The sequence below is a fragment of the Pongo abelii genome, chromosome 7, assembly GCF_028885655.2.
Source record: "Pongo abelii isolate AG06213 chromosome 7, NHGRI_mPonAbe1-v2.0_pri, whole genome shotgun sequence".
Lineage (NCBI taxonomy): Eukaryota > Metazoa > Chordata > Mammalia > Primates > Hominidae > Pongo > Pongo abelii.
This window is the reverse complement of record NC_071992.2, coordinates 120,112,089-120,139,878: the sequence shown is the minus strand read 5'-3', so window position 1 is coordinate 120,139,878 and position 27,790 is coordinate 120,112,089. Positions and strand designations below refer to the sequence as shown.

Genomic DNA, 27,790 nt, shown 5'->3' with positions numbered 1-27,790 from the left:
AATTCCCTTATACCATAAGCATGAAGTTTTCAAAAATTAATGGAAAATTCATATTATGAAAAAAACTTCATGAATTTCGAATTTTTTTTTGCACCAAAAATAAGCTTATACTAACTTGTTATAACATGTCTGAACAGGATCTATTTTGAGGTACTAAAAAGGATAAGACATCCATTTGAAAAGATCCCCTGTCAGAGCAATATACATTCTGCTTAAATTGAAGTAAGAACAACAAATTTAGGATGAAGTTTGGGTAGAAGAATGGTGAAATCACTAATATTTTATGAAAAGTTTATGGGGACAATGCCCCAAAGAAATCAGCAGTTTACAAATGGATAACTTGTTTTAAGAAGGGACAGGATGATATGTTCAAGATGAAGCCCCCAGTGGTAGACCATCCACATCAATCTGTGAGGAAAAAATTAATCTTATTTGCGCCTAATCAAAGAAGATCAACAATTAATAGCACAAACAATAGCCAACACCATAGACATCTCAATTGGTTCAGCATATACAATTCTGACTGAAAAATTAAAGTTGAGTAAACTTTGCACTCAATGGGTGCCAAACCTGTTGGATTCAGATTACCTGCAGACAAAAGCAGAGCTTTCAATCGATTTTTTTTTTTTTTTTTTTTTTTGGAGATGAAGTCTCGCTCTGTCACCCTGGCTGGAATGCAGTGGCACGATCTCGGCTCACTGCAAACTCCGCCTCCCGGATTCAAGCAATTCTCCTACCTCAGCCTCCAGAGTAGCTGGGATTGTAGGCGCTCAACACCATGCTCCGCTAATTTTTGTATTTTTAGTAGAGACGGGGTCTCACCATGTTGGTCAAGCTGGTCTTGAACTCCTGACCTCAAATGATCCACCCACCTTGGCCTCTCAAAGTGCTGGAATTACAGGCGTGAGCCACTGTGCCTGGCCCCAAAGTATCTTGAATTTGCTGGGGCTTATGTTGAGAAATAACATTTATTTTTTAAAATTTTTATCTTTTAATTCCATTTTTTCACAAACTTTTTGAGGTCTCCTCACATGATACATATGTATCATATATTAATGATTATTTGTAAATATATATAATCTCCAAATTTAAGTTAGTAGGCTGAGCTTCTTTCTGAACTTCAGAACTATCTACCCAGTTGCCTACTTGTAACAAGCACTCAGATGTTACACAGAATGTCACAAATTTGATGTGTTCCAAATTGAATTTAATCTTTTCGCTCAAACTTATTCCTTCTTCAGTGTTATTTCAGTAAAGACTATAACTATTTACCTAGTTGCTGAAGGTAAAATTCCAGAGGCACTCTTGATTTCCCCCTTTCCTTCATCCCCACACCTAATCTATCACTAAGTCTTACAGACTCTATCTCTAAAATATATTACATATCCTTCCACTTCTCCCCATCCAGACTTTGACCGTTCAAATCCATGCCACTCTCTACTTTACTGCAACAGCATCCTACATGCTTATGTTCCAACTACAACTCATTCTCCACATAGAAGCCACTTGATTTTTCTAAAATACAAATCATTTTATGGCAGTCTGCTACTAAAATTCTTCAGTGTCTTCTCAGTGTACTTGGGAAAAATCCAAAATCCATAAAATATAAAATATCAGAAGGAATTCCCTTATCTTCCAAATACCAGTCTATAAACCTAATTGTTCTGCACCCTACCCTCTCTTTCTTGTGCCTATAACAAAAAAGTGTCCCTTCTCCTTGGAAAAATCAATTCCTCCACAGGACCTCAGGATCCCACTCTCTTCTCTAATAGGGTCCTACAAGATTTTGGAGATCTGGTCTCTGCCGTTCTCTTTCACCTAAATGTCAAGCCATTTGTCTTTGTAAACAACTCTTTAGCCACAGTGGCCTTTTCTAAATTTCTAAAAAATGTCAAGCTCTTTTCCAACTCAGCACCTTCACATGTTACGTACCCCACTTAAAATGGTACAAATACAGATGTGGAACGTGAAGGGCAGGAAGGTTATGAAGTTTGCTGAAGGTTTCATTGCTAGTATTTGAACCCAGCAGTCTGACACTAGAACTTAAGTTTTTAGTTACCAACTTTACCAGTAGTATAAGATGAATACGAATTCCCCTTAGCTTAGAGCAGGGGTTGCCACACTTTAACCTGCATCAGAATTACATGGAGGGCTTGTTAAAACACAAAAGTTTTTGGTTCATTAGGTCTGGGGTGATACCTGAAAACTGCATTTCTAACAAATTCCCAGGTGATGCTGACAGTGCAGATCCAGCAAGCACATTTTGAGAATTGCTGGCAGAGATTTACATAATACAAAGTACATGCCATGTGAAAAAATACTAAAGTCTTCATTTGATGTTTAGTAAACAACATTCAGGTCACTCCTTTTGTTTTGCTCAATTCTTTCAGACCTGTAAAAACTGTCTGCATGTAGCTGTTACTCTGCCTTACCGTACAGGTATGATACGCTGTGGTAATGTGCTTATCTGTCCTTCTATATCCCTTAGTCAGGAATTTTATAACACCTACCATCGGAGGTTTATTTTATCTCTGTCTACCCGGTCAACATTTTTGCTTTCATTCCCTCCTATAATATAGCAGGTCAGAAAAAAGGTTGGAAATTCAAGTATTTGGTCCATTAAAAGGTAATTCTATGCTTTTAAATGATTAGCAAATTTAAGTAATAAGTACCTAGGCTCATGAGACTGGAGTTCCAACGTTAGCTCTAGATAGCATATACAGCATATACCCTGAGACATACGATACTGATTTCTCTGACCTCAGTTCTTCAACTGTAAATTTAATGAAATAGATATTATGGAATATAATCTAATTCTGTTACAAAAGACAAATTCTGAAGTGACCCAAAAAGAAAGTCTGCAAAGCAGAATTTTAAAATAATGATTAATAAGCTTAGAGTAATAAAGAACATGAATATTCCATCCACAAAAATAACAAATACCCTAAAATGCATTTATCTTAGTTCTAATTATGTTAACATACAAAATAAGAAAAGGAAAATGAATAACTTTCAAAATTATTTGAATGTGTATATGCATTTGATCATAACAGAAACAGAAAATATGTATTTTATGAATTTAGAAAATTACTAGATGCAATTAAGAATTAGAATCTTTACTTTTATCCTCTCATCTTCCATACATTCTTTCATAATCACGATAATAACATAAAAATGGCAATTGGATCCCATTATTTACTTCTTTTCAAAATTCTATAGTGCTTGTATTATTAAATGTAAATCACTCTCTTTGGTTTTAAATGAATCCAATTTACGTAAAGGTATTTGCCAGAAATATTCCCCAATAAACCCCAATCCTCATTTCCTGCCTCGGTCAAATTTAGTTGCCATCCACTGTGCATATGTTTTTCTCTCTTGCCCCTTTATTCGCCATTATTTTCCTTTTTTGAAAGATTCAATTTTCTCTCCTCCACAAATTTAAAATATTGTTTTTAGCTTAAGGTATCACTCACCTCCTAGAGCAATAGCTGCATGATTGCTTCCAACTACTTACCATCTTTTCTAAGGGTAAAGAAATCCAACTCAATTTCGTTTTCATATACATGTGAATGGATGAAGTGATTATTAGTTGATTATTCCAGATTGTCTATGTATCATCAAATATAACATATTTACTTTAAATAATGTATTAATTAACATATGCATGCATTCACATATATTTTCTCCTCAGACTACCTGAGGGACATCATCATCCATCTAACTGCCCAGATCAGAATCCAAGAAACTTAAGATATGTGTTCTCTTATTCTTACTCTCTCTATCCAACCAATCAGCAAGTTTAGGTTGGTTTAGTTTCCTATCTCTGCCTCTAGCCTTGCCCACTCCAATCATTATTTATAGTAATATTAATAACAATGCTAACAGTTACCACTTACATAATAACCTATGCTGGACTCTATGCAAAATACTTCACACATTTTCTCTTTAACTTACACAACTCTGTGAAGTAGGCACTATTATACTATGATGTGTATTTTATGGATGAGAAAGATATGTTTATAGTAATATTTTATAGATAAAATTATTGAGAGAATTTCTTTAATGACTCCATCTATAGAATAAAATAGAAGCTCCGTTGCATGGCCTACAAAATGAGTAATGCTCTGACCTATGCCTAACATTGACTTCACCTCCTTCTCTTTTCCCTCTCAAACTAAATGCTCTAGAAATACATAACTATATGTAGTTATCTGAAATACCTACATAATTTCAGTTTTATGTGCCTTGACATCTGCTTTTTTCTCTTTCATAAATACCATTCTTGCACATGGCCACTTGGTTTACTAAGTCTCTGCTTGAATAAGAGTTCCTCTGTGAAGTCTCACCTAATCTCCATCCCCCAGCTTGGATAACTTTGATGTGCTTTCCTTTATGCCAACTGTATATACAGAAAAACTTTGAAATAACATTTTCCTCAATAATGTGAAATTAGATAACACTTTTGCCAATTTGCTCTCATCTTCTGCCTAAGCACCTGTTGGCAAATTGATGGGTTAAAATTCTCATCTCCTAAGAGGGGGATGCGGTGAGGATGGCAAGGCTCCCAAGCCCATTTTGAGAAACAGGGAGATGGAAAGTAGGTCCCCCAATCCTCTTCCATAGGCTTGGGAAACCAAGAAAGAGGTACCTGGACTTCTGCCACTACGCTAAAAGTTTCAGTCAGCTACAGGATTCAGAATCATTTTCATTTTGGGTATTTTTACTAGAGTAGAAAACTGCCACCAGGTGGCGTCAAATTGTAGCTGGAATCTGGGCAAGCGGTTATGCAGCAGGACTGCTCGGTGTACAGGTTCACCCAGATCATTACATGAACCTAGTATTTCCACATTGCATCTGACATAATGAATTTTTGGATATCAATTACAGTGTTTTCCCAGGATCTTACTATATATCCATTATGGAAATTCTTCTATTGCAATTGTTTGCCCTCATGGCATTTGGATATTTTGTCTGTGTTACCTCGGCAGCCTACTGCATTATACCTGACACTTAATAACTCTAAAGAAAGAATTTATTGAATAAATTAATTCATTAAATTTACTATTTGAATGAAAACTCCTAGTAATGTAAGGATAGTTGAATACTAATATTCAAGCTGCATTTAGAAATGTTTGTAAATCATTTAGGTATTCAATAAATATTTGCTGATGATAAAGTAAACCTTCCTAATAAATGTTTTAGAAATATATAGATGTCAACCAAGTAACACATATTATTTGTACATCTACTATGTATAAGGCACTGGAGTCAATGCTATGCTAATTAAAAAGAAATACAAGACACAACATTTGTTCCAAAGTCACTTATAACCTAGATTGCTAGATGAAGCATAAAGACAAAACAATCCCAAGGCAAAACATGGCAAGTGCTAAGTGAATGGTAAAGACATCAAATAATAAAGAATTTCCAGTAAGAAATGAAGAAATCACACAAATATCTGCCCATCTGTATGTTTCACAACAGTCCTCAGTTCTATGTAGGCCAAGCTGTTGTCTGATGATGAACCCATTTTTGCTTCTATGATAATACAGAATGCATCACCCCATCTGGCACAGCTTCCTCCTTCTTCCACTTAAGCTAATCCTTCCATCTTCCAGGAACCACAGGTTATGTTTAGATTATACTCTCAACAATGTGCAGACAATTAACATCTACAGCGGGATGTCAAGAAATGTTTTTATTGATTTGTTATAAAATCTTATTTATTTCTTTGAGACAGGGTCTTGCTCGTTCCCAGGCCGGAGTGTAGTTGTATTATTAGGGCTGATTGTAACCTCAAACTTCTTTGCTCAAGTGATCCTTCTGCCTCAGCCTCTATGTAGCTAGACCTACAGGCTTGCACTGTCACACGTGGCTTTTTTTTTTTTTTTTTTTAATTTTTAATAGAGACAAGGTCTCACTATGTTGCCCAGGCTGGTCTGGAACTCCTGGGCTCAAAGGATCTATCCTGCCTCACACTCTCAAAATGTTGGGATTACAGGCATAAGCCATTGTGCCTGGCCATAAAATCTTAAGTCTCACTTTTGTCCCTTCATATAAACAATTTAGTCTAAAATGTACCACTTTATTCTTTAGCCACTTTTAAAGTCAAGATGTAAGGCATAATTGAAGGAAGAAAGTATTTTTACATCTAGCTTAGAATAACATTGAGAAATTGCAAATTAGGTCACATCTTAGCCCACTGAGCCCAAGATTCTATAAACAACAAATATATTTTTTTCCTCTTGCAAATGTAAAAGATATTTAGCCACGCTATTTAAAACAGGTGTAACTATTATTTAATTTAAATTCAGTCTAGCATACTGAAGAAAACAAAAATTTAATGAAATGGGGCACAGCTGGGAGTTAAACAAATACTACTATTTATTTTGTTATGTAAGAGATAGATTTTTTTATTTTTTATTTTTCTGAGATGGAGTTTCACTCTTGTTGCCCAGGCTGGAGTGCAATGGCGCGATCTTGGCTCACCGCAACCTCCGCCTCCCAGGTTCAAGCGATTCTCCTGCCTCAGCCTCCCTAGTAGCTGGGATTACAGGCATGTGCCACCACGCCCAGCTAATTTTGTATTTTTAGTAAAGATGGGGTTTCTCCATGTTGGTCAGGCTGGTCTTGAACTCCTGACCTCAGGTGATCCACCCGCCTTGGCCTCCCAAAGTGCTGGGATTACAGGCGTGAGCCATTGGGCCTGGCCGAGATAGATTATTTTTATGTATCTTAATTCCTCAAAGTTTAGAAAGTAAAACTCATTATTTATTAAAATGTATTGCTCTTATAAAGGCCTTTGGCAATTGTTTGATCAAATATCCAACTAATCAGCACAGAGGAATTTAGAAATACCCCACCATCCCAAAACTGGACATACTCATTCTTGCCCATGTTGGCTGTATGACCCTGTGGATCAGATAGTGACTGGGAAGAATTTAAATTTAGTGCCAGATCATTCCCACTTCTAAAATTAGCAGATTTGGTGATCTCCCTAGGTACAATGAATTAGCTATCATTTCAAATTGCCTCAGAAGAAACTCCGTTTCACCTGTTTCAATTGAATGGCTTAATGTCATTTAATATGATAAAAATTTATTTGTTGTTTATAGAACCTTAGGCTACATGAGTTAAGATATACTCTGATGAAGCAATTCTTCAGTGTTACTCCGGACTAGATGCAAATCCCCTGTGACCTGCATTTGGGAAATGAGATGCTGCTTTTGGGCAGAGTCAGTATCAGGTGGCAACATATGAGTTACCAAGCTGGTATTTATTCCCAGTAATGTTAAATTGTAGTACATGATTTTGTAAGTATTGGCATTTCATGTATAAGTTTTGTCTTTGAGGGCAAAAGTTATATTTCTATTTCTCTTTTATTGTTTTTTTGCAACCATTTATCACTGTTTACTATGTGGTATTGTTTTAAGTGCTTTGCTAGTTTTAACTTAATCCTCAAACAATCCAATGAGGAAGTATTATTATCATCATAATTACATAAATGAGAAAAGTGGGCACAGTGAGGCTAAATAACTCATCCAAGGTTACATGTTAACACAAGACGGTAAGTGGGAGAGCCAGGATTCAAACCCAACTGTCTGGTTCCAGAGTCTGCACTCTTAACACAACGCTATGTACAACACATGCTATTCATTCATTGATTTGCCTATTCATTCACTCTTCCAATATAGTGAACTCTTACTAGGAACCAGCTCTGGGCTGAACACTGATTGGAATTGAGCCCAGATGGGTAAGACTCAAGAGATGTTTGCTGAATTAATGGTTTTGCTTCAAGTTTTATCATTTTTTGTGAATCCTTAGGTCACTTCTGATGTAATTATAACTTAAATTAAAACAAGTACAGCTGTAAGTGGCCAAGGTTTTCTTTTAGAATAAGATAATTTAGGGTATTTTATTTTAGAATAGCCAAAAGCAGGCATACTTATGGAAAAAGTTAACCTGAAAAAAGTGAATATTCTAGAGAGTTGATACTTAACTAAAATGTAAAAGTAGGGTATTATATATTTTCCTGCATTTTACAAAAACCACTGAAATAATTTAACTTTTTCTTGCTAAAAGGATAATAATTATAAATATTATTTATTATTCTGAGTTTCAGATAATTTAGAACTTTGAGCTGAATGGGCACTAGCCTTAAGGTAGCACTGATGAAAACTAGCTTGAAAACTTGCCATTCCTCTTTAATCCCTTAGCTCTTGCGGCAAGTGTATTTGCAAAAATTTTTCTATCTTGAAAAGTACTAAGGAAATAAAAGACCAAAGCAGCTTTATAAAAATTTCTTGCCTTTTTAAAAAATAATTTTTACTAATGCCATCAATGTGCTACTTTTCAGTTTCATTCAAAGTATCTTGATTCCACTACATAAAAACAACAGCTTCTAACTTTGTCTAACATATATTGAAAGCTTACCCCATGAGAGGCATTGTGTTACAAGCACTCACATATTTAAAAAATCTCATTCCACACTTCTAACATTCTTTAAGTCAGGTAATTATTCCTATTTTGCTGCTGAAGAAACTGAATATTTGGGAAGGTCACAAGCCGATGTGTGGTTCTAATGTAAAGCCAATTTAACCTGGTTCTAGAGACCATTTGCTTGAGTACTGTACTATATTGGAGGACTTAGGCCCCATCAGCAAAACCCCAATGCATTTTATTATCCCATAGGTCATATTTAAAATCAGACTGTACCTATGACTTGATTTAGCTGGCACTATTTATTATCTAGCCATTGAAAAGTTTTGATATCCCCAAGTCAGTTTGAAAATTGTTTTACTACAGTTGCAAAAAAGGCGAGAGAAACCAGTAAAAAAACCTATTTTTCCATTTATACATGTTTGCTGTTTTTTGATTGGCCAACCTTTTATTTTGCATTTTGACAATAGTCTCTCAGCTTCCATACTTTTATTAATTTTCATTAAGTAAATAAAATTAGACTTGCTTTTTCTCAACCACAGTAAGACATAAAACCGGTTTCTTCCACGAAACCGGTCCCTGGTGCCAAAAAGGTTGGGGAATCACTGCTCTAATCTACCTGCTAGCCTCCATCACAAGAAACCTAAGTCAGCCAACACTAAACTTTGCTTCTGATGAGGAGAAACTTTGTAAACACAAAGGCGGCCAGCAAAGATAAGCCTCTTATTACAACTTCACTTCTCATAAAATTGGAAGAGACCTTCAGGAATCAACAGCTATTCATTTATTCATCAACTATTTTGGGGCTCTGAAAACTTTCCCCGCAAATATAAAAATTAGATTTAGCTTACAGTTTTTGAGTAGTTAAATATGTGTGACTTTTGAAAGGTTTTAGAATTATAATTTTTTGTCACCGAGAATACCATACATTTAAAAACAGGTAGTCAATTCTTATTTGTTTTCAAACTGGAGACACCTGATTTACTGATATAATATCCTGGTATAAGTTAGTCACCATTAATATATCAATTTAAAAAAAATTATTCTCTAGGATCATTTAAGATATCTCCTGTAGTAATAGAGATGTTATTCATAATGCCACGGCATCCTTCTAAAGCTTTATGATTTGCTAACATTTTACTCAAGCTCTTTAATTTTGTCTCTTAGTTTGAATAGTAACAATGATAACAATAACCATTTATTATGTACTAGGCATTATTCTAAGTAGTTTACATGCACTAATTTAAACCTTATAAAGAACTGGATATAAGTACTATGATTTTCCAGATTAAAGATGAGAAAACTGAGACATCATAAAACTTGAGGAAGGTGTTGGAATCAGGGCTGCAACAAAAGCAACATGGCCCTAGCGTTTGTGCTGTCTCTCTTGAAGTGAAGCTTTCTTAAAATACATATTGCTCAGTCAGTTGTCATTTAAAAGTGTTTAAACTTGACCAGAACATAGAGACACTTACTTTCTATTCAGCTACAATAACTCAGAGAGAACATGGTCTAGACATCCTGATTTATATGTACGCAGACATAGTCCTTTACCACAGGCAGCACAACACAATTCTATATACTGTTTGGATTTTAGTCTTTCCTCTACCGCTGATTCTCTTTTCTGGGTGGTAGTCTGCTGCTTACCACCTCCACTGCCTCCTGCTGCAGCTACTCCCCACTCACTATGATTTGATCTATTTTTTTCTGCTTTGTCTTTATGTTTTTCATATTTAATGATAAAACATTTATAGACATGACCATTAAATCAAAGTGCTCCTTGTTCTCTATAGGGCAAACTGACAAATCACAGAATGCTGATTGTCATCATTGGTCTTCAGCTCCTTTTACTGCAGGTTGGACAGGTCTGCTTCTCTTTTGGCAAAGCTTTTGGTGAAAATTCCATAAAGCTGGACATTCTCCAAGGCATCTGGGCAAAAAGCCAAGCACTAAATTTTGCCCTTGAATTATATTGTCCAATTGGAAGAGCATATGAAGTATACAATTTCTACATTAATTAGAAAAATAGTTCTCAAATTTTAGTATTCACCACAACCACTTGAAGAGCTTTTCAAGAATACAGTCTGTGGTCTGAGCCTCAGGAATTCTAATAAGATACTTTTGGCATGAGGGTCAGATATTTTATTTTGAGATTTCTCTGGCGATTCTATTGCAAGTGACAAAAACCATTTGAGAACACTGGTAGAGGCTAACAAAAAATGACATTGAGTGAGAAGAGGCAAAATGAACTCACTAACTCACCATCTAACCAAATGATATATTTTTAATCTCACTTTGTTAGTTTTGCTTTTCCTGTGCTTAGAAAAGATTTTATGGTTATATTTCTAAGTCCACTGGCAAGCAGAAAGCAGATAATAGATAATACTGGATTTCTCCAGCCCCAGCTATTCACAGTTTCCTTTTTGGTTAAATACGTTCTGCATTATTTTCAGTTAGTTCTTAGTATATCTAGAACCATATTGGCTTCTTTGTGTCATTCTGATTACCATACACTTAAGAAGTATTTAAGAAAAAAAGTTTTGTTTTTCTCTCATATATAGACATGATTGCATATCTTTAAATTAAAAAAAATTTTTGCACTGGCTGCTTTTAAATTAAAAAATACCAAGATGTTATTTTCAGTATAGCAGTTGGTATAATTGCACAGGTCCACTTTTGTTGTTGATTCCACATATAGGCATACTTTATTTTATTCAGCTTTGCTTTATTGCACATGGCAGACCGTATAAGAAAATCCACTTTAGAATTTTTTCATGTGTTGGTGTACAGAAATTTTATTTGGAAATTAGCTGATTTAACTTTATTCTGCATCTTACTAACTTTCTGACTTTACTCTTCTGTTATTTTCCTATAAGATTTGAAGTAATTTTGTATTATAGTGCATTTTAAACATTTGCCTATTTGCATTTTGAGCTTTGAAAATAATTTAAAGCATTATCGGGCCTATATGTTTAAATTGGTTTAAAAATACTAGTTAATCACCATTTTTTTTTTTTTTTTTGTAATCTACGAATGTTTTACATTTGGCCATGTCCTATTACTACATGGAACATATTTAAGAAATAACAGAAAAATCTACTTTGCATATCAAATGCTATTTCTAAAAAAGTCTACTGTTGTATCAGCCTCCTGTCCCCATTGATGCACATAATCAAAAATTTAGTGTAAATAATACCTGTAATACTCATTGATTCTTACAACTACTGTAAAATTTCATACTTAAAGGTTTTAATTTTTTTTAATGGAGGAAACTCCTGCCTATGTAGAATGAACTAGTGCATTCTATATAATAAAAGATATAGATGATTTTTCTGTGTACCAGACTTTTCAGAATTATTTCCTATAATAATTAGAAATGCTTTTTAGAGTTGTTTAAATATCGTAAGATCATTTCCTCTACACATACATTAAGTAAAATAAAAATATATACATATTGAGTGAAAGTTAGCATTATACCATATTTTATAAACAATAATTAAATATCTCTCTTAAAATGGCAAAAATCGCCACACTTCCATTTTCAAATGCAAATTTTTCTTTGTCTAAAAATGTCATTCGACTTCAGTCTAATGTATTCAGCATTTTTTGGAAATTATATTATATAAAAATAACATGGCAACAATGCAATGACTTCAGCACATTGAAAACTAAGATATTAAAATATAGCATCATTTGGTAAATCATACATTATTCAGCAATACAATAAAACTTTCTTTAGAATCATATTTCTTGGGATTCTGAAAAGAAAGATAACTTGTTGATTGTCAAGTACTCTATTCAGAAAGTACATAGTGTAATAGAAAATGTAAACATTTGAAGAGTTAATAGTTTAAAATAATCTGAAGGTGGAATAATTAATGTCTTTTAAAATGACCATTATTTTAAAAGCTAAAGTTAAACATGAAGTTAATACCTATTTCAGTAATAACATAGATTGTTCTCATTTCCTTTCACCAGATTAAGTATGAATCTAAATAGAAATATGCAGATCCATTCTCCAATTAGCTTCAGGCCAATTTCAGGCCTTAGATGAAAATTCAAAATTTCTAAAGTCTTTTACTCTTCATCCACTCAAAACTCCTAACCCTCTTGACGTCCCAAATTTTCTTTCAATAGTCACAGTTACCCAAAATAGGAGCACTGATGTCATTGCTATTTCTTTCTTTCCCTTTGCTTCCTATGTTCAGGTCAAGAGGGAACCCTGAATTTGAACTGCTTTGTGTAAGATCACCCCTCCAGCCCTACATGTTTGAGGGAACTAAGCCCTAGAACTCTGCATGCTCCAGGTAAAAACGAACTCCTACCCTAACCCTAGCACTTACCAGCTTCACATCTAATATCAGCTTTCAGATTACCAGTGCAAATCTCATTATATATCCCCTTTATCCCTGTTAATTTTAATCACGCACAAAGCTCAGAACTCTTAAATCTCCACATACAAAAAAAAAAAAAAAAATCTCCACATACTTCTGAGATTTAAATCCACATTCTCCTTTCTGGGAAGTGAGGCAATGCTTCCATCTCCTCTGACACACACTGTCAACCTTCTCTACTATTATCATCTTATACCCAATATTTTGCACTTCTTTGTCAGTCCCCCCATCAGAATATAAACTCCATGATGACAGGGATTTTGTGTGTTAGTTCATTACTTTATTTTATTATTTTATTTTATTTTTATTTTTTTGAGATGGAGTCTCACTCTTGTTGCCCAGGCTGGAGTGCAATGGCGTGATCTATGCTCACTGCAACCTCCACCTTCCGGATTCAAGTGATTCTCTTGCCTCAGTCTCCCAAGTGCTGGGATTACAGGCATGTGTCACCATGCCCGGCTAATTTTTGTATTTTTAGTAGAGATGAGGTTTCACCATGTTGGTCAGGCTGGTCTCAAACTCCTGACTTCAAGTGATCCTCCCGTCTTGGCCTCCCAAAGTGCTGGGATTACAGGCTAGAGCCACTGCACCCAGCCATTATTTTATTAAAAGCCTCGAGAATAGGGCCTGGCACTCAATAGATATTTATTAAATAAATGAGCGAAGAAACTCAATCAAATACCAAAACCTATTTACACATACTTTGTAATAGTCTTGTATTTTTTCCTTTCTTATCCCTTTCTTGCTTTTGCTTTAGTCTGGAACCTTACTGAAACCAAATTAAAATTAATATTTAGATTAATAGTAACAGTCTGCTCATGACAAAATATTACCATTAAGAAAAAGGTAATGATCTGAGATGATATACCACATACTAGGATATGGCAGAATTAGGGATGTAAATTCATGTCTCAGAACTTCTGCCTTAATGTATTTAAAAACCCTCTATTCCACCGTGGTTTAAGTGGTATCTCCCCAGATTCTTTCCTATTTATTTGCACTTCCTTACTCAATGAAAATATGGAATTAGTAGTTATTTAATATATATCACTTTGGAATATTCAACAATTGAATATATCTTTATAATAGCAGTGATTATAACTGTATTATAATTATTTAAATGTCCATGTCCTCCACTAGCCTTGACCTTCTTAAGGCAACAACTAGTTTTCATGTATTTCAGTATCTCACCATGAAGTACCATAATTGCCTATGTGTAGCAGCTAGAAAAATGGTTAGAGAAAAAAAGAGAGAGAAAGAAGGAAAGAGAAGAGATGATGTGGGAAGAAGGAAGGAAAGAAAGAAGGAGGTTAATTGGTTCACTTTCTTGTAAAATACTGCTAAGGTGAGAGAGTAGTTAGCTAATCTCCATGTTTATTTCTTTCAGGATTGGTGATGGAGGGAAAGAACTGGATCTTTTAGAAAAATTCCTATAAGCAATGCTCTCACTCCAAAGACAATGAAATTAATTGGCTATGTCTTGATAGGGAATAATGTGATACTTCTAATTTTTTTTCCTTTTTCATCCTCTTCTTTGTATCTTAATTTATAATACTCTAAGTTGCTGCCTGTTGTAAGATCATTTTTTCCCAGAAAACTTGTCTAAGAAGTTTTAGTTAAAAATCATCACTTAATTTGATCATACACTGTGTATTTTAAAATGAACCAAAATAATGAATAAAAATAGCCTTTAACTTTTTTTGCTAACAGGTTACTTATTTAATCTAAGGCAATACACACTTCTGAGGAGAATGAATTACTATTTCTGGTTGATGGATACCAAAATTACTAACATACAGTCACAAACATCACAGTCTAGAAATATACCTGAAAACTATTCAACGGTGAAAGAAAAACAGAGGAAAAGTTTACTAGACACTTTTTCAAGAAATTGCCAATGACTAATGTTAGGAATTAAATAGATTGTTCAAATAATAATATAATTCAATAATAATATCATTTTTGGATAAAAAGCATTAAGTATTCACTTTTCTATGTTACAAATTATGATCTAGCTCATATTCTTTGGATTTTAAATGTTAAATGTTTACATTAAATGCTACTTAAATGTTAACATTATGATGATTTTAAATGTTTTATGAGTGAAGAGACTTGAAGATCATCTGGTTTGCTCTCTACATGAGTGAGAAAACTGAAGCCCGAAGAAATGAAAATACTTGCCCCAGATTTCACAGAGGGCTAAGAGTCAAGATGAAATTAGAATCTATGCAATTCAGTGCTGTCTCTATTATAGCATAAGGAAATATGCTAAAAAATTTATTGGACAGTAACTCTGTGTTTTCACAATGTGCCCTACATTTGTCTAAAAATACAGTAGCTTACTGTCCTTAAGTACAAATGGAGCTCTAAAATAATCTTTTATTAATACATGCATTTTCATTTGCTGTTCATGCAACAAGGTGTGTCCCTTTTGAAGGTTCTAGTGTAATTTTTCAGTTACCATGGCTTTTATTTTGAGTGAGACTGCAGCAATATGATAAGCAAGGATAGTAAATTGGCCCTCACGGAGCGTCAGCCTGGTAGTACTTGATTCATAGACACTGTTGGGTAGAAGTTGACAATACACTGCTAAAGAAGACAGGCTTTATTTGTACTATAATTTTATTTCAGAGAAAATACTCAGAAACCAAATTTAAAAGTAAACAAAAGTAAATAATATACCATATTTTTTGACTTAAAAATAATAATTTTAACATTCAGAAAATCTTACTTTTATCTTATGAGTAAGAGAATACGGTGACATTTTTAAGTTTGAAAATGTTTACTCTTCAGTCTTACGGGCAAAGTGTCTTTTGCTAAGCATTTTTCCTTAACTGCCATATATATAAACCCAGATTTATAGCATGCCTAAAGCCTAAAGTACAGTAAATTATGGTTCTTTTTTTTTTTTTTTTTTTGAGATGGAGTCTTGCTCGGTTGCCAGGCTGGAGTGCAATGGCACGATCTCGGCTCACTGCCAACTTCTGCCGCCTGGGTTCAAGCAATTCTCCTGCCTCAGCCTCCTGAGTAGCTGGGACTACAGGCGCACGCCGCCAAGCCCAGCTAATTTTTGATTTTTTTTTTTTTTTTTTTAAGTAGAGACGGGGTTTACCACGTTGGCTAGGATGGTCTTGATCTCTTGATCTCATGATCCGCCCGCCTCGGCCTCTCAAAGTGCTGGGATTACAGGCCTGAGCCACCATGCCCGGCCTAAATTCGTATGTGTCCGTGCCCGGACACATATGCTGAACATTTATGTCCCTCGAAAATTCCTGTTGATACCATAAATCCCCAATGTGACAGTAACTGAAGATGAGCCCTTTGGGAGGTAATTAGGTCATAAGGGTGGAGCCCTCATGATGGGATTACTGCTCCTGTTAGAAGGGGCAAGAAAGACCTTGCTTTCCCTTTCTCTGATTTCTGCCATGTGAAGACACAATGAAAAGACAGCCATGTGCAAACTAGGAAGAGTGCTTTCAACAGAATCCCACAATACTGGCACAAGCCTCCCAGAACCGTGAAAAATAAATTTCTCTTTTTTAAACCACCCAGTCAATTTGTTATAGCAGCCTGAGGTGACTAAAACACCATGAAAACTTAAGAATTTTGGTCAGGCCCAGTGGCTCATGGCTATAATCCCAGCACTTTGGGAGGCCGAGGCAGGCAGATCACCTGAGGCCAGGAGTTCAAGACCAGCCTGGCCAACATGGTGAAACCCTGTCTCCACTAAAAATACAAACTGGCACATGCCTGTAATCCTGGGAGGCTGAATCACTTGGACTTGTAATCCTGGGAGGCAGGAGAATTGCTTGAACCTGGGAGACGGAGGCTGCAGTGGGCTGAGATTGCGCCACTACACTCCAGCCTGGGCAACAGACCTAGACCCTGTCTCAAAAAAAACCAACCAAACAAACAAACAAAACACAAACAAACAAAAAACCCCAATAATTTTGGTAATTATCAACTGGAAGTTGGGAGAATCTTTGGTATTAAGTTTTTGCCTAAGAAATTCTTATATACTTCTTATAAGTTCTTCCTTTATGTAATAAGAATATCTCACACTATATAAAATATTCTAAAATTTTCATATTTTATCTATTATAATAAACAGGTAAAATAGGGTTAAAAGAGGAAATTCCTGTATCTTCATGAGGAACTTTGTTACTTACTGGAAGTATTTTTACTCGCTTCTCATAATTTGTTTGCAATGCTGAAATATTCAGTTGTCAATGCCAATAGAAGTTCATATTCTGTCCAGAACTGTTGTCCAGTTCTATTTAAGTTCTTGATATGATTCTAAACAATCTGTGTAATCATAACATAAATCTCACTAATAAGAAATCAATTCAATGCTTAAGAATTTCCTTAAGTTATTCATTTAAATACTTAAATATATACAGATACTAGGCAGCCCAAGGACAACTAAATTTTAAATAAAGCTATGTAGATATCATGTCAGAACTAAGTACTAGGAGAAATAAGACAACATTTCCCAAATATATACATTAAGATACTAGGGTTTCTTTGATAAAATAAAGCAGAAGACAATACTCCATATAAACAGAAAATGTAAAGATTATTTTGCCCACAATTACATTCCCTGGAAAATTTTAAAGATAAATTTTTGGCTAGGTGTGGTAGGTCATGCCTGTAATCCCAGCACTTTGGGAGGCCCAGGAAGGGGGGATTGCTTGAGGCCAGGATTTCAAGACCAGCCTGGAAAACATCGAGAGATACCATCACGATAAAATATTTAAAAGTTAGCCAGGCATGGTGGCACAAGCACAGGAGTTTGAGGCTGCAGTAAGCTATGGTGGTGCTACTGTGCTACAGCCTGGCTGGCAGAGCAAGACCTTGCTTCTATTAAAAAAAAAAAGGAAATTTATTTCAAAGGTATATATTCTTATATAAATTTTAAAATCCATTACCTTAAAACTATAGTCCTGTGTGAATACATTAGATTATAAGATATCCAAAACTTACAGAAGTACATGCTAAAATACACACTGTGCTCAGCTATATTATCGACATAATTAAAACTATTAATATATGCAAAGTGATAAATTTTGTTTTGTTTTATTTTGAGATGGGGATTTTGCTGTGTTGCCCACACTGAACTCAAACTCTTGGGTTCCAGTGATCCTCCTGCCTTAGTTTCCTGATTGGCTGGGATATACGTGAGTGTCACTGGGCCCACCAAGTGTGATGAATTTTAAACAAAACTGAATTAATCTTATACAAATAAACTTACGAGCTACTAGATCAGAAAAAAAGAATGACAAAGCTGTCAACAGATTTCCAATGAATAGTTATTGATGTTACTCAGTGTATGCAGAGTTATTCCAAATTCATGCAATATGTACTTTATTATACTTAGAGTAATATAAGAAAAGCTCTTTATCATTAAAAAACAAATCTGAAAAGTATATTATAATTACCATTTATACTTAAGTTAGACTAATAAAGAAATATTTTTTTTAAAGACATCTTGTCTACCTTTCCAAATTATTCTTATAAATATAATCATGTCACGCTCTTTTGGTTTCAGACACATTTTATCAGGTTTAAAAACAAAATTGAAACCATCATCTTTCATGGTAAATTTTATAGTGTCTCCCAAGTTTTAAAACTACTAGCTGAAGGTACAAAACTCAGCCTAACTCACTTCACACAAATGTAAATCCTAAACCAATCAATAATATAATTTTGCATTTTAAAGAGTTGCTTTTATTAAAACCATTTCAGAACACATGTAACTGTTTTCCATTTTCTAGCAATATCAATAAAGCTTAATTTAATTTCTCCTTAATCTAGGTGGTCATATTATAAAAAATAGGAAACATAATTTCCACATGGGGCAAGATAATTTATTTATACATATTTAACATTTCTATAATTAGCTCTACTTCTGGAGACTTAAAATCCATTACAATATTTCTTTCCATATCTGTGAAATACTATGGATTAATAGTATTCTACACAATTTATAGAACATCCTATTATTTTGCTTGTTATCTGAGAAAAATGAGGCAGAGCCAGAGTTTATTTTGCTTTTAACACATACATGTACACACGAGTACAGTGAAATTATAACCACCAAACTTTCATTAACAGGAATACTTTAGAAATGCAATCTTCTGGTTAACTTTTATTCATATTACTAAAGACTGTTCTAAAACATATGAGCAGTTTCTGACTTAGAAATAACAAAATGAAGAGCATGATTTATTCCCTTTCGATTGTTTGGAAATTTTTGTCATTGAGGATCATCATTCCAACAATTACTACTGTAGCTGCAAACTGGTGGCCCATCCATTAGATCTGGCCCACTGATACACTCTCTTTGGCCAAAAGAGTTGTTTACAAAGGTAACATAAGAATTAGGGTTTCTGATCTCCTGAAACAGCAGACCTGTCAATACTGCTGCATGTCAATAGTAGCTTAAGGGGAACAGCACTTTCCCCCTTTAATGGGTGCATACATTCTCCAGCTCACCACCATTCCCAACACTACCAAGTTCTTAAGCCTGACTCACTTCAATCACTTATATTACCTGCTTGGCCCCTTTAGGCCTTTAAGTTTGAGTTCCCCAGACCACTATTATATCACTGTAACTGTAGGAGTCCCAGGAAATTAAATGTAATATGGTCTGGAGAAAATTCTGTGAAAGTTGCCTTAAGAAGAAATCTGTTATCTTGATGTAGGCAGTTTCTATGTTCACTTTCCTATTTCTGGTAAAATATGGTTAAGAAAAATTCTAGTCAGTTTACTTCTAGTTGGCTAATGCCAGATTTACTAAGTGTTTCCATATTGTTAAAAATAATTAAAGATTTAGTTTATAATAAATGGTAAAAAAAAATCCGTCCCTCCTCATTGAACCATTTCAAAGATCGTTTTATTGCATGTAATTCTCATTATAAGTATGCAAATACTAGAACCATAAATATTTAGTGATTCAGTAAAGACATCAAGCATGTTATTGTCAAGCTAGCACTGAAGAAACTATACTTGACTTAATGAACAAAACGCCTCATTGAATAGGCAACTATTTCTGAAATTTAAAAAAGCAAAAGGCAGCTGTTATTCCTATGCAATTTATTTTGCTGAAAGTTTAAGAATTTAATCACCATTATTAACATTTCATTTTAGGGTTTATAATAAATCGAATGCAAATTGAAATACATTTATAATCTTAAGCTTCAGATCAGTACTCTTACATTTTGTTACTACAGAATAATTATTATAAACTTATGCAGTAATATTCTGAGACAATGCATCTAGTTATTTTCAATTTACAAAGAAATATTGACTTGCAGGTGTTCTTATATTTATTAGAGTTAAATATTTGCAATCCTTCAATGTAAGCTTGAAAAGTTATTAAAGCTTAAAAATTAAAAATTTAGTTACTAAAGCTTATACACTAATGTAGATGAAAAACTTAAATGATTATAAAAATTGAATAAAAATACTGTAAGCATATTGATATTTTAATCTGTCATTTCTGCAGCAACTATGCTAATAATTAAGACATGGATATCTAATCCATCGATACAAAAAAAAAGGCAATTGCCAGATTTTTCAAAGTCAGTGATGTAGTTCCTAGAATCTTACTTTGGCTAACAGGAATATTAATGATTAACATTTGTGAAGAAATTTCTAATGGGTTTAAATACTACTAATGTTATTTAATACAATGAAAAGATTAATAAAATGCTTTATAGTATAATTTATATATTCCTTAAGGAAAATAATAGTACCTAATCCTCTCAACATCTTTTTGTTCTCTTCTTTATCTGTCATCTTCTTTTTTCTGTGTTTCCATATAGTAACAACAAACTGACAATGTTTTTAAATTGCACTAAAGGCAAACCAATCTTTCAATACAAGATGAATGCATGATGTACTGATTTAATACCAAATTGTGTAATAACCACAAATCGAGAAACAACTAGTATATAGCAAGTGAAATGCAGATATAAACGGAACATGACAAACCCTTAATGCAGAAATGAATATTATTTAAAATGCCAAAATAGAATTTCTCTTAGGTGTTGTTTTTATCTTAAAGGTAAATAATAATTTTAAAATAACAGTAAAAGTATTTTAAACACATTTGGAGAACATGAAAATTACTTTTCAGGTCAAATAACATTGACAAAAATTAGGAATTCTAATATCAGAACAATTTATTTGTCAGAGACAAATTCAGGTCTTTAATTATCTAAATGTATTCAATTTAACTATTCAAGCCACATTAAAAGAAATTATCTACAAAATAGATTATGAAAAGACATTTTCCTTATTTGTGGTTATTTTTTTGTATGCCATTAATCCATTATCTAACCTTATAATGTGGTAGAAAGACTGAAAACTGGATTTTAAAAAAATCACTGAATTGTTTACATATCTTCTTGTGGCACTTAACAAAATTTGATAGGGGGAGTAGTCTGTTCTATTTGAAAAAAAAACATAATTTGGGATCAGCAGTCTAGGGCTGGAGCAGAAAAGCTCTATTAAAAAAATAAAGAATTATACTAATAAAAGTAGAACTATATGTACATATTATATGTATGTATATAATATACATATGTATGTGTGTGTATATGCATGTAATCCATTAGTTACTTTATATATATAGTCAGTGGGTTAAAGGATAACTAGAGCCAATTCCAAAATGATAGTCCCTGATGTAATTCTTTCTTCCAATCCTGTTTTCATGTTTTAAGAACTGTGAAACATATCATAAATACAGAAATGCGTAAGATATATGCTCAATCAAAAGATAATTTTAAAATTAATATCTTTGTAATCACCTCCCAAGTAAAGAGTAGTCTCCTTTAAAGAAGTTATAGGCAGGTAGGATTTGGCCCAATGGGGAAAAATCTTTATAATAATTACAAATGTCCAAGAATATGAACTGCCTCATAAGGTAGAGGGCTCTCAACTGTTCAAGCAGATTGGACAATCAACTATTAGTGATATCGTATAGCATTGGAGCATTCATCACATTTAGATACAAACTGGAATAGAATTCTCATGTCAAGGCCAGAAAATTTATGTTTTTAAAAAGCTCCCTCAGTGTTTTGTTTATGAGCCTGATTTGAGAACCACTGATATAGGAAGAGTCCTAGTTTAGTTCAGGGCACTAGATAGTTAACTTCTAAAGTCCTTTCCAATAATGGCCTATGGTTTTCTGGATATTATGATCTAATTATGAAAGAGTATTACTATGTTACAATTTTAAGAATGAATCATTAGCAGAAAAGTATGAACAAAAGGAATATGATGATTATATTTCATAAGAGTTAAAGGATTAATGAAAAGGGCACTAAATTTTACCTAATACTTTGATATTTAAAATTTGATTTTTAGAATTATCTTTCTCATTTATTGTCTGAGTTCAGTAGTTTTAATGACAAACTGCAGTTTTAAAAACGACTGAAATAGGGACTCATTCATCCTTCAACAGGTATTTGCTGAGGACCTACGCTGTGCTAGGCAGTGTTCTAGGCACTGGGGATACAGCAGTGCTCACAACAGATGAAGACTTTGCTCCCATGAACCTAAAATTTCAGTATGCCCTAAATATTGTTCTCTGAAAGAAGCATGCCTGAAACACAAGTTCTTTTTCTTTTGTAGTTATAATCATTTATACAGGTTGAACCTAAATTCTAAATTTATTTAGTTAGAGCAGCAACAGAATCTTAAACCAGGAGAATCCTCATCTCAGAATGTAAATAATAAAATCTGGTCTGTCAGTCTCTCAAGTTTACTGTTAACATCCCATGATACATACATATATCATGTATGTATGTATATATCATATATGTATGTAGGCATTATATAGAAATATATCTATACAGTATAGGAATGCCATATGTTATACATAAATATATACATATATTACATATGCATGAGCTATAAAATCAGTTTTTAGCCAGAAAAGCACCCTACAAATGAGATATTAACATTATTATTTGTTAAAATCATGATTAAAATAAAATGGTGAAGACTCTGAAAGTATAACAGGAAATGAGGTAGCAATATTTTATCTTAACAGAAGTCTTTAAATATCTCCTTATAACATTAACTCATTATTACATTGATTGACCTTGAATATTTTATTTGACAAATATAAGAGAATTTGCTCATCTTGTTTAATATGTAAAATTAATTCTTTTAATGAAGAGGGTATATTCCAATTAATAGTAGAAATAGGAAACTTTAATGATGTGTTGAAATATTAGATATGGGAATAATGGACTCATAATCATTAAATAACAATGTAAAACCAACCTGGAAATGAAAATGAGAAGGAGAGAAATAAACAGACATTAGGGCAAGAATAGGATAGAGCAATTCATAAAGAGGGAAACTGGGAGAGAGTCTTCTAAGCATGTGCTAGATTAGAGCACGGTATATACACATGTATACATAGACACACATATGCATGCATGCATACATGTATATACGACATAAAAGGGAGTTCTAGAGCTGTAATCTCCTTTATTACAGCTAATGGTTCCAAGCCAACGTATTGTGGGAAGCATAGAAAAAGACAGACAGATAGCCAATGGGAGGCCAGGCGCGGTGGCTCATGCCTGTAATCCCAGCAGTTTGGGAGGCTGAGGCAGGTGGATCACAAGGTCAAGAGATGGAGACCATCCTGGCCAACAAGGTGAAACTCCATCTCTACTAAAAATACAAAAAGTAGCCGGACGTGGTGGCAGGCACCTGTAGTAGTCCCAGCTACTGGAGAGGCTGAGGCAGGAGAATCACTTGAACCTGTGAGGCAGAGGTTGCAGTGAGCTGAGATCGCACCACTGCACTCCAGCCTGGGTGACAGAGTGAGACTCCGTCTCAAAAACAAACAAACAAACAAACACAAAAAAAGAAAATGGGCCACTTGTCAATTCCATCTCTTTATACTGTGGCGTAATTGCTTTGTTTGAAGTGATTCCCCAAACAACAGACAGACTGAATTTTTAAAATATATTTGGGAAGTCAGCAAAAGTGATCAATTCTCATAATATTTATTGAACTATAAACTATTTTTATATTCCCCTATTAGTGTCATTGCTTGAGAGATAAATCTCATCTTGTATTCCTTGGATAACATTTTTCCTCTTTACTGGTTTTGTTAATCCTTACTTGATTTTACAATTCATTTCCTAGTTCCATCTGTCAGCTTCTTTAGAGATAATATCAATCCCTACAGTGAGTTTTTTCTAGACAACCCCATATTTTGTACTATAATTTTATGCTTAAACTCAACAAGAATAAAAATATTTATTTTACTGAAAGAACAGAGGCCAAAGTTTGAAATGGAAAATTAAAGCATGTCAATGAGTTTTAAGCACATTCCCTGAATGACTCCGAAAATATTACACTGAAATAGTTCCACCATAAACAAAGTTTGGAAAATGCTGGTTTAAATACAACTTTATTATAGCGCTTCTCAGAGTGTTCAGGTATGCTGTGAATCTTGATGAGAAGGACTGTATGTGTAGTAGTTCCCAAATTTATTTGATAGTAGAATAATTTTTTTAAAGCATCAGTGCAGGGGATTAACTTCCTGAAAATAAACTTGAAAAGCACTGATTTAAAAGATTCAATTTGATATTTCTAAGTATTCATAACTCATATTCTTATCTTGTTGACTGATTTTTAGCTAAAGGCCCTCTCAGATTCACATAACTGGAATATTTTAAAAAGACTAAACAAGAGAACCCATGAGACTCATATGCAAAATAATATGTAATGTTTTAATTACTGTATTTTTTATAGTTTAAAAACCTTATGCTTGGTTTGGATCAAGGATAAGAAAAACTGTTTAAGCTTCTCAAATATGTTCTTAAGCTATTAATTCAGAAAAAGACTTTTCAATGGTTAGAGGCAGCAAGAAATTATAGATTTTCTTTTGAGAATGTTTTTCTGCCTTATATAAGGCTGAAAGAGTTTCACTTATCTTTTCTTGTCACAGTTTATGTCTTCAAAAGGTATTCTCTAGTGAAGTGGAAGGAATCCTGAACTTTGGTTACAAACGGTATGATTTTTATCACTACTTTGACACTTAGGTAATACTGGGCAATTTAGATAACCTCTTATAACATCAATTTTCCCCAAATTCCTTTCCATGCCTACTAAATAAAATGTTCTGGCCCTAAAAACAGGATAAAATAAAATAAAATGTTAAAGCCTAGAAAAGACAGCTCCAACTTTCTAAGGTACAAATATTTACTTTCTAAGATATCAAACATTTCTAGAAAATAACATCTTGATGAGTTGGTTATAAATGAACATGTGGATTGTGTTTTCCTTAATATATCAATAGTTTATCATGGCAGAAATAAGTACTAAATGCAGAAAGGATCCCTAGTGCTAGATCCTTGACTTTGAAAGCAAAGGAGCTCAAGACATTCAGCAAATTCAAAACATCCCCTTACCAACTTTTTAAGATTATGTTTGTATATTTATTTCTTATGACATTTCAAAGCTTTTTCATAATTCTAGGTAAAAAATGCCAGTTTTCAATACTAAATAATGGTGGAATAAAATTTTCTGAGAGTCAATTTTTCAACCACAAGAGGACAAACGCTGTAAGGAAAATGATTCTACTTTCACCAGGAAGGAAATGTCATGGGCCTCTGAATTGGGGGAAAAAAAAACAAAAACAAATTCTTGCAGCAGTGCCTATTGGAAATTACTAGGAATAAATGTCTTTTTTTTTTCTTGAAATAAAGTTCAAGGTAACATTTAAATGAATAATTATTTACCATCTTGTTAAATGCAGGCGTGTATGGCAGGCACCATCTATTAGTATAAAAGCTTTTTCTGCTTAGAATGGCTCATTAGCTTTTTTGTAGGCTGTACTGGTTTTAAGATTCAAATTCAAAATCTCTGATTTTGCTGTTCCATTTCTGGCAGCCGGCCGGTGGCAGATATGCATAATATTTCACTGTTAGACCTTGCAAACATCATATCCTGCTGTGCTAAAGAAAACATTGTGTTTCTTACCACATGAAAATAATCCATCACTTTTCAATCAGCACACAAAAAAAGCTCTACCTGTTTTTTCCATCAGACTCAAGAAAAATTAATGGCCCCAATGTGAAAGGTGGACCCTCCATACATGATCCATTAAAGTACAAACTAATCAAAATATGTCTAGCATCTGATTTACTAAGCAAGATGGAACAAAAGAGGTGTGATGAAAAAATAGATCCTTCTAAGACCCATACAACCTTGTTCTATCAGTATTAACCTTATTTATTTTAAATGTGGGAGGACATAAATAAAAAACCATGAAATGAATCCGTTGAATTCGATCAATTCAAATAGACACTGTATTTATCTGGAAGAGATAGCTAAAGATACTTCGTGTGGACTGGAAGAAATTTTTATAATAAAAATGTTTTTTAAAAAGTAAAGAAAGACAGATTATAAATCCCCCAGTGGGCCACTAGGCAACCTAATATATTAAAGTAAAATTTTCTTTGGGAGTAAAAAAATCAGTGTTCTGTCAACTTGTTCATGCCTTTAAAAATAATTTCATGCCTTTTGCAATGCTGATGTTGTAGCTAGTTTTGAGTGAGGCATGAGGACTTTCCTTTCTAGAGCCCTACAACTTTTGTAACAATGTTCTAATCCGAGAGATAGCAGCCATATCAAAGGAGTGCCAATTAAAAAACAATCCATTTTATGACTTTTAAACATATTTGTTGGAGTTGCTTGGCCTTCTTTGCTACTGCCTGGTTCTGGGAAATTGTTTTCAATTTCTCTCTCCCTTTCTTTCTCTTTAATTTTCTCTCCCTTGCCTCCCCTCACTTATTCTCACTTTTTTGTGGCATGACCTATGTCATATAGTTTAATGAATGTAATAAAAAATGCAGACAATGGAATGTAATGCTAATACTAAGAAGGTATTAGCAGTATTACTAGTAAATAATTTTACACAAAAGTATATTTTTATATTTTTATAACCTCAGGTTTAGAATTCTACACTGTGTTTTAACTAGTATTCCAGTTTCTGTCTTCTTTTTGTTTTTCTATCTCAAATCCATGTTGAAACAGTTTTTACATTGGTCTTTCTAAAGCATAACTATTTATATCCCCTCATATCACAATCTCCCTTTAGATGATGTCCATTGAGTGAGAGAATAGAGTTTCAGAGTTGGAAGGCTCAAATATAATCATTTCACATATGAGCAAACAAGCTTAGGGATTTTAAGGGATTTGTCCAAAGACACACGGTTTGTGAATGATAGCTCTGGAATCTTCAGGAGCCCCAGTCCTGCACTTTCTCCACTACATAACTGGTTCTCTTCCAGAGTAGTGCTTCTCAGACTTTAACTGACATGCAGATGGTCTGAGGATCTTGTGAAAACGTAGAATCTGATTCAGTAGGTCTGGGGTTGGGCAGAAAATCTGCATTTCTAAGAAGGTCCTAGGGCATGCCCATGCTGGTTTGGAGACCACACTGAGTCGCAAGGACCTAAGAACTCTTGCAAATTCTTACACTGGTTTTCAAGGTGCTTTGAAGTGTAGTCCTGTGTCTCGCTGTCCTGTATGGACACTCCAATATAGTTATGCAGAGTACTTGCTCGCTTATTGAATACCTTTTAAGTATTCTGACTTTGACCTTTTTATTTATTCATCCTCCCACCTCTCTCTGCTTCTTTGCAATTGAATGTCTACCCTTTCTTTCAATAGCAAAGTTATTTCCCATCTTCTCCATAAAGACTTTCTCATTACCAAACATAAAATTATCTTTGTGTCCTCTGATTATCTCTATTACCCCTTGGCTCCACTTTAAATGAAAAAGCTACACAATCAATATGGAAAATATACTATATATTTCGAGAAAATATACAGGGTATTACTATCCTCCCGTAAATGGAAAAATCCAATGGGAAGAGACATTTGCTACATCTTGACGCCTTATGTATTTTATATTA

General features: G+C 33.8%; 1 protein-coding gene across 49 annotated transcripts in view; it reads right to left on the bottom strand.

The window, feature by feature from the left end:
* Positions 1-27,790, bottom strand: part of RIMS2 (regulating synaptic membrane exocytosis 2) — a 773,441-nt gene that overhangs the window by 120,979 nt on the left and 624,672 nt on the right. Inside the window, exon 27 of one of the 49 annotated variants that reach the window (XR_010141279.1) lies at positions 17,003-17,138. The exons of 47 other annotated variants lie outside the window; for them this stretch is intronic. The gene's annotated coding sequence lies outside the window, so the exon portion shown is untranslated. Of the gene's footprint in view, positions 1-17,002; positions 17,139-27,790 lie in introns of those variants that run through there. One more of the 49 variants, XM_054518751.2, reaches the window with a different exon arrangement.